The following is a 13,624-nucleotide window of genomic DNA, read 5'->3' as shown; positions in this document are numbered from 1 at the left end:
CTCTCCCCACCTCCTTCCTTCCCACTCTCACAGACCATAGGTGGTAGTCCTATTCTTTTTCACAAGCAGCATCCCAACCTAAAACAGCTACTCACAAGCAAGAACAAGCCATATAACAGAGACATAAAACACAGGGACCGGACCCTGTAGCAAACCCTGGTGTCACCACATAAAACTCGGGCAACGTTGTTACGGGACCTAGTGATGCCAGCCACATTGTGAATGATTGATTCGCCCACTCAACTTCTACTGTGAAATATGCGATCATCTCTCCAGGAGTGACATTCAGAACCAGTGGGGGAAACAGGTCAGTGCCAAATGATCAGTGCTGTGAAACCTTACCTGAATATATTGGAGCTCTGTGGAAGAGACTGAGACTTAAATTGCATAATTCGTGGAAAGCATGGCCTCCATGGGGCTGTCCCTGAAAAAGTTTGGCCCAACTCATAGCTGTGGACATGCCTTAGACTTTGTGTTCACCTCTATGGATGTTGGTGATCTGACACTAACTAAAAGCGAAACAAAAGCAGTGCCACGGTCAGATCACTTCCTGGTGCAACTGGACTTCTCCGCAACCCTTCCCCTCTGCAGGGAGGTGGGACCGATTCGGATGGTCCGCCCCCACCACTTAATGGATCCAATTGGCTTCCAGAGAGTGGTAGGGGATGCTTTATCCCAAGTTGGTGGCCTTTTAACATCTTTATGCGCCCCCTCGCCCAGCTTATCCGGAGTTTTGGGCTGGGCTGCCACCAGTATGCTGATGACACCCAACTCTATCTGTTGATGGATGGCCATCCTGACTCGGCCCCAGACACACTGATCAGATGCTTGGAAGCTGTGGCTGGATGGTTACGTGGGAGCCGGTTGAAGTTAAATCCTTCGAAGACAGAGGTCCTCTGGCTGGGACGGGACGATATGGGATTGAGGGGGCAACTCCCATCTCTTGCGGGGGTGCAATTAGTGCCAGCACCGTCCGTTAAGAGTTTGGGTGTAATCTTCGATACCTCCCTCTCCATGGAGGCGCAGATTGCAGCTATAACAAAGGCGGCATTTTTTCATCTCCGCCAAGCTAAGCAGTTGGCCCCTTACCTCTCTCGCCCTGACCTAGCCACTGTGATCCACGCGACGGTCACCTCCAGACTGGATTATTGTAACTCGCTCTATGTGGGGCTGCCCTTGAGACTGACCCAGAAACTCCAGCGGGTGCAGAATGCCGCAGCGAGACTCCTTACGGGGTCTTCGCTGCGGGATCACATTCATCCGGTGCTATACCAGCTGCACTGGCTCCCGGTGGAGTACAGGATCAGGTTTAAGGTGCTGGTTTTAACCTTCAAAGCCCTATACGGCCTAGGACCCTCGTATCTACGGGACCGCCTCTCCTGGTATGCCCCACAGAGGAACTTACGGTCCTCAAATAAAAACATCTTGAAGGTCCCAGGCCACAGAGAGGTTAGGCTGGCCTCAACTAGAGCCAGGGCTTTTTCGGCTGCGGCTCCAACCTGGTGGAACGCTCTGTCACAAGAGACAAGGGCCTGCAGGACTTGACATCTTTCCGCAGGGCCTGCAAGACAGAGCTGTTCCACCAGGCCTTTGGTTAGGGCACAGCCTGACTCCCTCCTTTGGCAATCTTTACAATACTTTAGTTTATGGTTGCCATCAATTTTGATTTTAATTAATTCTTATGATGTTTTTATAATGTTGCAGTATTTTAGTGTTGTTAGCCGCCCTGAGCCCGGCTTCGGCTGGGGAGGGCGGGATATAAATAAAATTTATTATTATTATTATTATTATTATTATTATTATTATTATTATTATTATTATTTCAGCTGATTCCCTGGTGGCACGCTGGAATGCGGAGTTAACCAGGGCTATTGACTGTCTGACTCCGAAGCGCCCTCTCCGATTGCATGGAGCCCAGACAGCCCCGTCGTTTTCCCCGGAGCTGAGGGTGATGAAACAATCGTTGAGACGGCTAGAGCGCCGGTGGCACAAAACTCATTCTGAATCAGACCGGACACGGGTTAAAGCTCAACGTCGAGCCTACCAAGTGGCAATGGCGACGGTGAAGAGGGCCTTCTTCACCGCCTCCATTGCATCTGCAGAAAACAGCAGCAGGAGACTTTTTCAGGTGGTTCACAATCTATCGGAACCACCTGTACCACCGGAGCCTGGTAGGGACCCCAAGATCTCCTGCAATGCTTTTGCAAAGTTTTTTGCAGATAACATCGCTCAGATTCAGAAGGAGGTAGACTCCACCATGGGAGCAGGGCCAGGGCGGGAGAGTGCTAGAGTTCTGTCTGGTCCTGTTACATGGGATCAGTTCCAATCTGTTACCTCCGAGGATGTGGACAGGCTGCTTGGACAAGTGAAACCGACCACCTGTCTCCTTGATCCTTGCCCATCCTGGCTGATAAAAGCGAGCCGGGAAGGGCTGGGCGATGGGCTCTGTGGGGTGGTGAATGCTTCCCTCTGTGAGGGAGCCTTCCCAGACCCGCTGAAAGAGGCGGTCATTAAACCGCTTCTTAAAAAAACATCTTTAGACGCGGCCAATTTGGCCAACTATCGCCCAGTCTCAAATCTGCCATTCTTGGGCAAGGTGATTGAGCGGGTGGTTGCTGAACAACTCCAAGCACGCCTGGAGGAAATGGACCATTTGAATCCCTTCTAATCGGGATTCAGGCCTCACCATGGGACTGAAACTGCCTTGGTCGCGCTGGTTGATGATCCGCGGCGGGCTAGGGACAAAGGTGAGAGCTGTTTCCTAGTTCTGCTGGATCTCTCAGCGGCCTTTGACACCATCGACCATAGCATCCTTCTGGACCGTCTTGAGGGGCTGGGAGCTGGGGGCACTGTTATACAGTGGTTCCGCTCCTTCCTCCTGGGCCGTGTCCAGAAAGTGGTGGTGGGGGATGAGTGTTCAGACCCCTGGGCTCTCACTTGTGGGGTGCCTCAGGGTTCTGTTCTCTCCCCCATGCTTTTTAATATCTATATGAAGCTGCTGGGAGAGATCATCAGGGGGTTTGGACTGGGTGTTCATCAGTATGCAGATGACACCCAGCTCTACCTCTCCTTTAAATCAGAACCAGTGAAGGCGGTGAAGGTCCTGTGTGAGTGCCTGGAGGCGGTTGGAGGATAGATGGCGGCTAACAGATTGAGGTTGAATGCTGACAAGACAAAAGTACTGTTTTTGGGGGACAGGGAGCGGGTTGGTGTGGGGGATTCCCTGGTCTTGAATAGGGTAACTGTGCCCCTGAAGGACCAGGTGCGCAGCCTGGGAGTCATTTTGGACTCACAGCTGTCCATGGAGGCGCAGGTTAACTCTGTGTCCAGGGCAGCTGTCTACCAGCTCCACCTGGTACGCAGGCTAAGACCCTACATGCCTGCGAACTGTCTCGCCAGAGTGGTGCATGCTCTAGTTATCTCACGCTTGGACTACTGCAACGTGCTCTACATGGGGCTACCTTTGAAGGTGACCTGGAAACTGCAATTAATCCAGAATGCGGCAGCTAGACTGGTGACTGGGAGTAGCCGCCGGGACCACATAACACCGGTTCTGAGAGATCCGCATTGGCTCCCAGTACGTTTCTGAGCACGATTCAAAGTGTTGGTGCTGACCTTTAAAGCCCTAAACGGCCTCGGTCCTGTATACCTGAAGGAGCGTCTCCACCCCCATCGTTCAGCCCGGACACTGAGATCCAGCGCCGAGGGCCTTCTGGTGGTTCCCTCATTGCGAGAAGTGAGGCTACAGGGAACCAGACAGAGGGCCTTCTCGGCAGTGGCGCCCGCCCTGTGGAACGCCCTCCCATCAGAGATAAATAATTACCTGACATTCAGAAGACATCTTAAGGCAGCCCTGTTCAGGGAAGTTTTTAATATGTAACGCTGTACTGTTTTTAACACTGATTGGGAGCTGCCCAGAGTGGCTGGGGAAACTCAGCCAGATGGGCGGGGTATAAATAAATTATTATTATTATTATTATTATTATTATTATTATTATTATTATTATTAGATGAGTGAGGATCCATCATAATATTTTCCTTTCTCCTCAATAACCTTCTGAAAAGTTGTATACAAAGAGGAAGGGGTCTATGTGACTTATTGAAATCTTGGGAATTGTTACAATTTAATTCCATGGGTGTCTAATTGCATTGCTATCTGTTGCTACAGTCACTTGTAAAATGGTAAATTTGATTTCACCTTCCCTGTATCAAGCACATTTCCCCCCTTTAGTTTTACTCCATGTTTGGTCCATCGAAGGCTGCTCTTTTTCCTTTCCTTTCCTTTTACTATGTATTTGGTATTAATAGGACCACCCTTTCCAATTCTGCCCAGGAGCTGAGTATTTATCAGCTGCCTTACTCATCTGCAATTTGATAGGGGCTATTTCCAGGCCGTAACTCTCCATCTCTCTCTCTCTCTCTCTCTCTCTCTCTCTCTCTCTCTCTCTCTCTGAAAATCACATTTGTGGCACCTCCACTGATGTAATTGATCCAGAGATTGCTTTGATACGGACCCTTTTGTTGTGTTAATAGGACCACTCTTCCTCTTTGCTTTGACCTTGTATGTTCTTTCGCTATGGCTCTTTGGGCTGAGCAAATCGCTTGCCCGCAATGCCCTCTTAAATTTTGAAACATCTTTAGCTGCTGATTTGCACTGTTGAGAAAAGTGAAGTGTGATAGTGAGCATACATCTCCCACCACTTTTGTCTACTTCACTTAAGGTTTTCATTTGCAGGGTTGGAACTGTTTCTTCTGTTTACGCTCCTTGTCTGTGTAAACATGCTGTTTTTATGTTCATGGGGTGTTTTGGGGGGTGAGGTGGGCAGGTGGCAAAAACTACCTGCAGCCTACTTGGAAACCTGGAACTTTACTCAGTTCTCACAAGGTACTAATCTATTCAGACATCCCATTCATTTTTATTTCACTGAAGTTTTTAATATAACCAAGATCATGAAAGATCTTTGTGGTGTAAATCTTGTCTCTGTGTGTTTGTGTCTCTGTTTATGCCCAGCTAGACCTCAGAGTTATCCACCACCAAATAGACACCTAACCGAAGAAAACGAAGCACTCTTAAAAGGAGATACAACCTTGAGATTGTTCTCCCAAATAGGTACATCTGGCATTACTTTAGAGCAGGGACATCAAAGGAACAGAATTCGCAATATACTTCCAGAGCAATATCACCTCTATCAATATCCTCATCAGCACCTCAGCATTAGTTCCTTTGACCTTGTATTTCTCAATATTTTACAATCATTGTCATTCATATTGGCTGAATTTCTCCATCCCCACCCCCCTAATTCCAGCTTCAATAGTCTTGAATACTATCTCTTTTTAACTTCCAGGATCTCCTGGATCCCCAAGGGTCATGAAACTTCCATTTCCTTTCATGAGTCAACTTTTTTTTGCTTCTTCCTGTTTGTGTACCTTGCGTGCCTTTGCAAATGACAACACTTGTGAGGAGACCATTGAGGAATGTTTCCATTCATTCATGATCCTGTTTTGCACTCTGTGTCCAATCTACATACTGTGACACTTGCATATGCTTGAGCAGTATTCAAACCCTGATGTCGTGGTAAATAATTTCTCAAGTTCAGTGGCCTCCATGTTTTTGATCGCTGCTTGGACTGCAGTACTGGTGCAGGAAAACCCACCTCACTAAATCCTTTAGAAGGTAGTCTCTATCAAGAACAGCCTGCTGGATCAGGCCAATGGCCCATCTGTTCCAGCATCCTGTCCGCACAGTGACCACCCATATGACTGTGGAAAACCTTCAAGCATAGGACCCAAACACAAGAGCACTCTCCGCTCCTAGGTTTCCCTGCAACTGCTGTTCAGAAGCATTACTGCCTTCAACCCTGGATGCAGAGCATAGAACATACCCAGCCCTCCTTTAAAGACATCCATGTTGGTGGGAGAGAACAGTGGTGTAGTGTGGGTTGTCAGCACCCGGGGCAAGGCAAGTAATTTGCGCCCCCTAACCCGTGGATTTGCGCCCCCTAACCCGTGGATTTGCGCCCCCTAACCCCCAGATGTTGCGCCCGGTGCGGCTGGCCCCCCCTGTACCCCCCACGCTACGCCACTGGGAGAGAATTCCATCATCTCTGATCTTATGAATTTTAAGTTTGTGCTACATATTTGTTTTGGTCATGACTATAAATCATCAATAGTTTAATGACACACAGAGAAAAACACACACCCTATACAATGTGTGTCCTGCTATGTGTGGAGTCTCCACCAGGAGCTTTCTAGACTTCGTGATCCTTTGCTGACTATTTGGGTCAACAAAAGCAGGGAAATTATCACATGTCAGGTAAGTCACAATGACATGTCTGGTGAACTGTTTTCAGTTTGGGAGGCCTAATGTAAAGAGAACATTTTATTTTGGAAATGCCTAATTTGGCCGAAGCAGAAATACACTGCGCATGGAATTGATTACATGACTAAAGGAGTAATAATTCTATATGGAAAGTGAAATCAAATTCTTAAAGCCGTTTTATAGCAAAGATGAATGCAGAAGAAAGGAACTCAGTAGAGAAAATATTAACATATTGTTATCGCTCCAGGTTTTTTTCTCCTATTATTGCCTTTTTAAAAAGAAAACACATAATTTACGGTATTGATAGCATATGAATCTTGTGGAGAGGTCTATTAATTTTTGTCGTACCTTATGTATAATGATATGGGAGGGGGCAAGTTTTATTATTTGTAAACTCTGTAGAGTAAATGAGTCTAAATTGGCTTAAAATGTATACAGAACCTAGCCTCATTATGGATTACACAGGCTATAAACACTTGAACACTCTCCCTGGATATATCCAGACGGTTTGTAAGTAAATTAGTACCATATATAGAAATAATGAAGTTTCTCAGGGAAGAGAAATACCATTGCTCTATAGATCACTTGGGCCCATTGAACTGCATATTATCTGCCGCAACCTATTGATATGCCAAGTGTCCTGGACTGGAATCTGCTACAGCTAGTTTATCTCTTCAGCGAGTATTACCAGGAATACAGCTGGTGGCATACTTTTTGCTCAGAAGTTCTTCAGGGATATAAAACATTCTTTTGCTGGGATTCTTTGAGCTTCATTGCTTTCAAAAGTGCATTAAAGCAAGGTTATAAAAAGTGTGGGAGACAAGCAGGATGAAAATTATAGGAGAGCCCATATGAGCTTCTTCCTGGATAGGTTTGAAAAGTCAATTAAATTCTTGATTTCAGTGTAATTTCAGGGTTGCTGGAAACGTAACCTTTGTATATTGAATTCATTGCTGTGTTAACTTGCTATTACCAGGCTATATAATACGAAATATGGGAGCAAGCATTTCAGTGCTGGTAGCTAGCTAGACAGGAATTCTTGCCCAGTGATCAGTGGTAGAATAAATGCTTTGCATGCAGAGGGTACCCGATTCACTTCCCAGCATTTTGAGAGCAAAGATAGCAATGTCTGCAACTGGCAATGTCTGCCAGTTGGAACAGACTATTCAAGGTCAGCAGGACCAGTGGTCTGGCTCAGGATAAAACAGAAGGATTGCTCATGCATTAATCCTCATGAACGTTTCTGACTTTTGGGGTCCAGAAGGTGTCACAGGGACAACTGAATTGTGGAGGCCAAGCCTTCCTAGCACTGCTACTTTCTGATGCTTTAGTGCCAGCTCTTCCTATCATTCTGAATCAGTATAGCGGTTGGATAGCTGGTTGGAAAGGGGGCATTTTGGGGAAGAGTGGGGCACTGGCTGCTTTGGATCTGTCTCCAAAATGCTGCTCCCCATCCAGAGGTTAGGATTGCTCTGCTATTGTAACATTGGGTTTTATTTGTTCAATACTAGACCGTCCAATATAATGCCAATATTCAGCTATCTTCATTTTTGTTTTTTATTGTAAAAACTTCAGGTGCTATTGTAATCCTTATTCTGGATCAACTTGCTTCTTCATTTTTGTTTTGTTTTTTTAATGGATGTCTTTGGTCTGTGTTGTTATGTTTTATGTAGATGGACTCTTTCAAACCACTCAGAGAGGTTCTTGAAATATTTAAAATATAAAGCATCATGAAGGGGTGGGGAGGGAGTGGAGGGCCTCACAGGCAAAGCTTGCTTAAAGATACCTTCTGCTTAACACACAGCTGAGATTTAGCCTAAGCTTTAAAAAGATTATATCCCAAAAGTTCACAGAGGGGCTTAGCAAAAGTTGAACTTGACTGTTATCTCAAAAAGCTTTCCAAGACAGAAATCATCAACACCATCCTGACTCTCATCTCAGGCAAACAATTTTAAGCTGCTTTAGGTTTCAGATAGTGTAGCCTGGGGAAGCGAGAAAGGAATTTCAGGACTGTTTCTCTCTGTAGGTTTGGATTTGGAAACTAAGTGTATATGCTCTCTTCATCCAGAGGAAAGAAGAAGCAAGGAGATTATAAAGCAGAACTGAGGAAGTGTCAGTGCATGTTTCTCCAAAGCTGATGCTGGGCCTACTCAAGCCAGTTAAGAGGTCTCTACTCTCGACAGTAACTAGACTAGCCTGAGGTCATTGTATATCTGGGCACTTGGAGCTTATGCCACTCCTTCCATCTTCATTTCTCAGGCCATGACTGCAAATTTAAGCCAAGGGATTAGGTGCTGTAAAAATTCAGTCAGTTGTGAAGCAGGTCCTACACTTTGCTGACAACTAGAGGACTTAACATTTGTTGATGGATTGGTCATTTTGACTAGAGGTGAAGCCAAATGGAACATCTTGTTTCTTGGCCACTTGAGTGAATATTGTCTAAGCTTTTCACATTTTGATTACTGCTTGCTTCTCATTTTAATAAAGCCAGCAAAGATTGGCAGATCTGAGACTGACAGGTTTACGGTTGCTTCTCACTGGAATAAAAGATTTATAAAATAATTGCCTGCCTGCTGCGGGTCATATTCTTATTCCTCAGAGTCAGAGAAAACATTATGGAAGGGGAAAGTTTGTTTCAACACTGCTGCTGAATCTGAAAGGCTGGTGTGTGTGTGTGTGTGTGTGTGTGTGAGAGAGAGAGAGAGAGAGAGAGAGAGCATTTAGGTAGAGCTCCATGGCTTTGGTCCTTGATCCAAATCACTGCAAGTGCTGTCAATCATCAAAGGAGCTTCCTCATGTAGTTCTACAGCTACGCATGTGCAAAGAAGCATGCATTAAAATGAATGGAAAGGTTATGTGTGTCTGGCAGGTCCGTGTGAACCCATGAGTTCCCTTAGCATCTGAATAGTTGAATTGAAACTGGGAAAATAAATGGGTATAGAAAGCAATCCTGGTCTTCCAGGTCCTAGTCTTCCACACTCTAACCACTATACCACATTGGCTAGATAGGTTCACATTAAATGTGAACTGAGATGCGTATCTTCCCCATCCCTACTCCCCAGAGAAGTGTGTGGTAGAGTTATTCTTCAGAGAGGGATGCTATTGGCACAATGAGCAACCTTAGTGTGCCTCTCAAAATGAGCCTCAAGTAACATATACAGCACATGGAGCCATCATGTGAATGTGACAGCCTTGCTACTAAGGTTACATTAGAACCACCCATTGTTTTAACCCCTCTGCGCCCCAATCTACCGAGGCCAAGCAGAAATCTCCATCTTTGCTACAGCTGGGCATGCCACTGATCATGCAAGGCTGCTGCTGTGTTGAGATCAGAAGCTGATGCTGCAAGCAGTTTCATATGTATTCCATTTCCCCACAGGCAGCAGCCTGGAATGGCCTGACTGTATCATACATAGTCCACACACCAAAAACTGTTTCCCACACAAACTGCTCTGCCTGGACCCCATTTTAACAAACAGCCCAAGGACCCAGCACTTTTTCGGATATCTTTTTGGCATCCATAAAAATCCTGCTTTGCCTTAAAAGGAAGAAGACTAGAATGTGCATGTGTGTGAAACAAATGCTCCTGTGAATGAATGAAACAGAAAGAAGACCCAACTTCTGAGTGTTGTGTGAGGGTTTTTGTAAAAAACTGCCCTTTAGTTAATTAATGAGATGTCTAACCACAGAGTGTTACAGGGCTCTTTCAACTAATTAATTTTGCCTACTCCTGTGCACATTTCTGCATGTCTGATGTATTTAATTACAAGGTACATAGCCCAGCTGTTACCACCTAGTTCAATCACAAAAGGCATTTACACTAATGGCTATATCTGAAAACATACTAATATGGCTTGATCCAGAAAGGAAGATCCACATGCAAAAAGGGGCTTCTGCCTGCATATCCCAATGCTTATGATAATATCCTTTCAGGCACCACTCTTGTACAGTACAGCTCTATGCAGGGTTACTCATAAGTAAATCTTTCTAAATTCAACAAGGCATAGCTACAAGCAAGTAGATGTTGGAGTGCAGCCTCATCCTAGAATTGCAGATATAGGATTGCAGCCTCAATCATCATACTGATGTTCATCCACTGTACCATTATGGGGTCCTCCTTTTTCTGTTCTTTAAGATATGGTAGTCATTATTCCCATGCCCCTGGGGGTGCTATTTTGTGACTGGTGTCCACACAAAATTCCAAATGTGCCCATTCACACATTCAGGAAGGTTGGCAATCCCCGAACTAGACCCTCTAAATCTTGTTGGATTCCCTGTCTCATCAGCCCTAGCCAGCATGGTCAGGATTGGTGAGAGTTGGAGTTCCACAGCATCTGGGGGCACCATGTTGGCTACCTCTGAATTAGTCCATTCTCAAAGGGCTGTGACTCATACATAGTACAGGACCACACTTTCAGATTATGCAGTAAACTCTAGAATAATTTTTAAAAAATTAAAAATAACAAGGCTAATGCTGGTTTTTTTTATTTCATCCATATTTCTGTTATCGAAAAGCTAAGCATGAATGTTTTTAAGAGTCTGAAACAGTCACAATCCCTGGAGAACATTGCTTAAGATGCAGCAATTTTAAAATGAATTATCTAAAATCTTCCTGGCACCTCAACACTTCTTGAGTCATGTTTAGTATGTATGAGGCAAGGTGAATTTGCTCCATTTTTCCTGTTCTCAAGTGACCTCTTGGCTGTCTTTCAAATCCCTGCAGACCACACACTTCTTCTGTGACACTTTTCAACTGTGACCTCTCAGAAAACACCAGCACAATGTCATGATGAATTGCCTTCTGGAACATTTTATGCCTATAACGGCTTTATATCTGTTCACATTGGATTCTCAGATTGAGGTTAGAGTTTCTGTCTCTATAACTTTGTACACTACGAAGCTCAAGAAGTGTCCCTTAAGGCATGCCAGTCCAAGTGTTTACAAATGAATAGAAGATGTTTTGGCATACCAACTTGATATGCCTTGATGCAAAACAAATTAAGATAGAAGAAAGGATTTCTAATGTCTCATTCACAGGCATAGAACAACAAAAACAATTATTTATTATTATTATTATTATTAGGGGGAAGGTAGAGAATTCCAGGCTGAAGTGGTGTCACAGTGTTATAACGCATATAATGTGCTTTATCACTACAAATGTAGCTGAGTCAGAAATACTCCTAAACTTCGATAAGAAACTCCAGTCTCAGCACACAAAGGACCAATTCACGTGCTACATGGGGAATTTGTGGTGGTGCTGGTTCTTGCTCATAATATAATTGTTGCTGGTAGTATTTGTGCATCTGCACTTCAGAAATCCCATTAGTGGCGATTCCAAAGTATTATTTGTCTGCACATCTGTGTCTCCCCATTTTTCTGCAGCATATGACCCATCTGAATTGAAGCATATTTTACTGAAATCAGTGGGGCATATTCCTAAGTACACATGTTTGGGTTCACAGTATTAAATGGCTTCTTTTATCTTTGTTTTCACCATAGGTATTTTCTCTTTGCAATGAGATTGCTTGTTCTAAAAAAAGAAAGGAAAGGACTGATTCTTACATCAAGTGACTCCTTGCTTATGGTACATCACATAGTTGCAGATTCTTTGTGGAGTTTATTTTATCATGCCAAGAGTTAGCTCTTTAAAAAAAGGGAAAGAACCATGGAGAGTTGAGGAAGGGGCAAATCACATTTTATTCCAGCACTGGGCTCTGCTGACTTTTACTTCAAGGGCCAGCAAAGAATAAATGAAAAGAATTTATTTCTTGAGCAATCTTACAGCAGTCTTTGATCTCCGTAAGGGTATTCATGGTCTCAATAACTACCACACTTTAATAGAAATAACTGAAACCTGGATTTGAAATAATTGATACCAAAGGGAAAACATATTAAATATAGTAATCTTGACTTGCCCCTTGCATTTCTTTTTCTAGTATCAACATTAAAGGTAAACTAATCCTTCCTTCCTTTCACCTAAACTAGTGATTTATTTAGGCTAGAGAGATGACTGTATGCTGTTAAAGAAGACAAGTCCACCCTGCTCGCCAGAAAGATGTCTAGAAGAGCTTCAGTTTGGGGAAATTTGTCCCCTGCCTTCTTCCATTTCTTTGACCAGGTTGTCAAATGAACAAAATGGACAAAAAGAAGATGCACAATGTAGCAAAACGTATTTGCAATGGTATCGTTCCATAAACAGTTAAAATCAAAAGCCCTCCTTCTCCTGAACTCCCATTCATTACTGTAGGTTAGAATCCCCACTTCATATATAAATATGGGATGAAAGAGAGCCAAGCAGAGCACTGCACATTCAGTCCAACATTGATAAGGAGTGGTCCCTGGTGCTCAAAAGAGGCTTTTTACGGGGGGGGGGGGTTACTAGTGACTGCAGAGTAAAGATACTTTCATTGTATGAACACCCTCAAGTCAATCACCTCTGAATTTGTGTCTCCTTATGCCTACACTCATTACCATTGAGTGAGGCCTAAGAAGAACCCAGATAAAAAAGGAAATGTATAGCATAAAAATTTGATTTCCCCCAATGATATTATTCCATAATTAACTTGTATGAATAATCTCCAATCCAGACCAAGGGGAGACTCAGATGGAACTCAGGAGGGGACAGATTGTTTAATATTGGGGGGGGGGGCTCTTATAAAACTTGGCCTTGGCACACTCTATTTCCTTGGCAGATGGAGGAAGAGAGGTTTGAGAGCCAATGAGGTGTAGTGGTTAAGAGCGGTAGTCTCGTAATCTGGGGAGCCGGGCTCGCGTCTCTGCTCCTCCACATGCAGCTGCTGGGTGACCTTGGGCCAGTCACACTTCTCTAAAGTCTCTCAGCCCCACTCACCTCACAGAGTGTTTGTTGTGGGGGAGGAAGGGAAAGGAGAATGTTAGCCGCTTTGAGACTCCTGAAGGAGAGTGAAAGGCGGGATATCAAATCCAAACTCTTCTTTGGCTGACAAAGATGGGTGGTACTTTTATGGCACCTCGATGTGTATAATGAAATGTTATTTTGGGTTTGTGTGTGTGTTTTTACAGTCTATATAAATGGAAATATTATCTTTTTAAAGATGTCACAGAAGACAGATTCATCCTATTAAGCCCAGATTGTTTAATGCAATTTTCTCACCGAAAGGCCAGATGTGAAATAAACACAAAAGTCCCAGCCAGGCACTTTAGGCTCCCCGCTCGTCTCTCCCCTCCCCCTGCAATCCCAAATTATTTCTTAAAGCAGTACTGACAGCACTATACAGGGGAAGCAGCCGTTATTCTATTGGGAGGATTAGATCTCTAAAAGATTCG

The sequence above is a fragment of the Podarcis vaucheri genome, assembly GCF_965113315.1.
Source record: "Podarcis vaucheri genome assembly, chromosome: 3".
Classification (NCBI taxonomy): Eukaryota; Metazoa; Chordata; class Lepidosauria; order Squamata; family Lacertidae; genus Podarcis; species Podarcis vaucheri.
The sequence above is the reverse complement of the archived record's forward strand: the minus strand, read 5'-3'. Positions refer to the sequence as shown.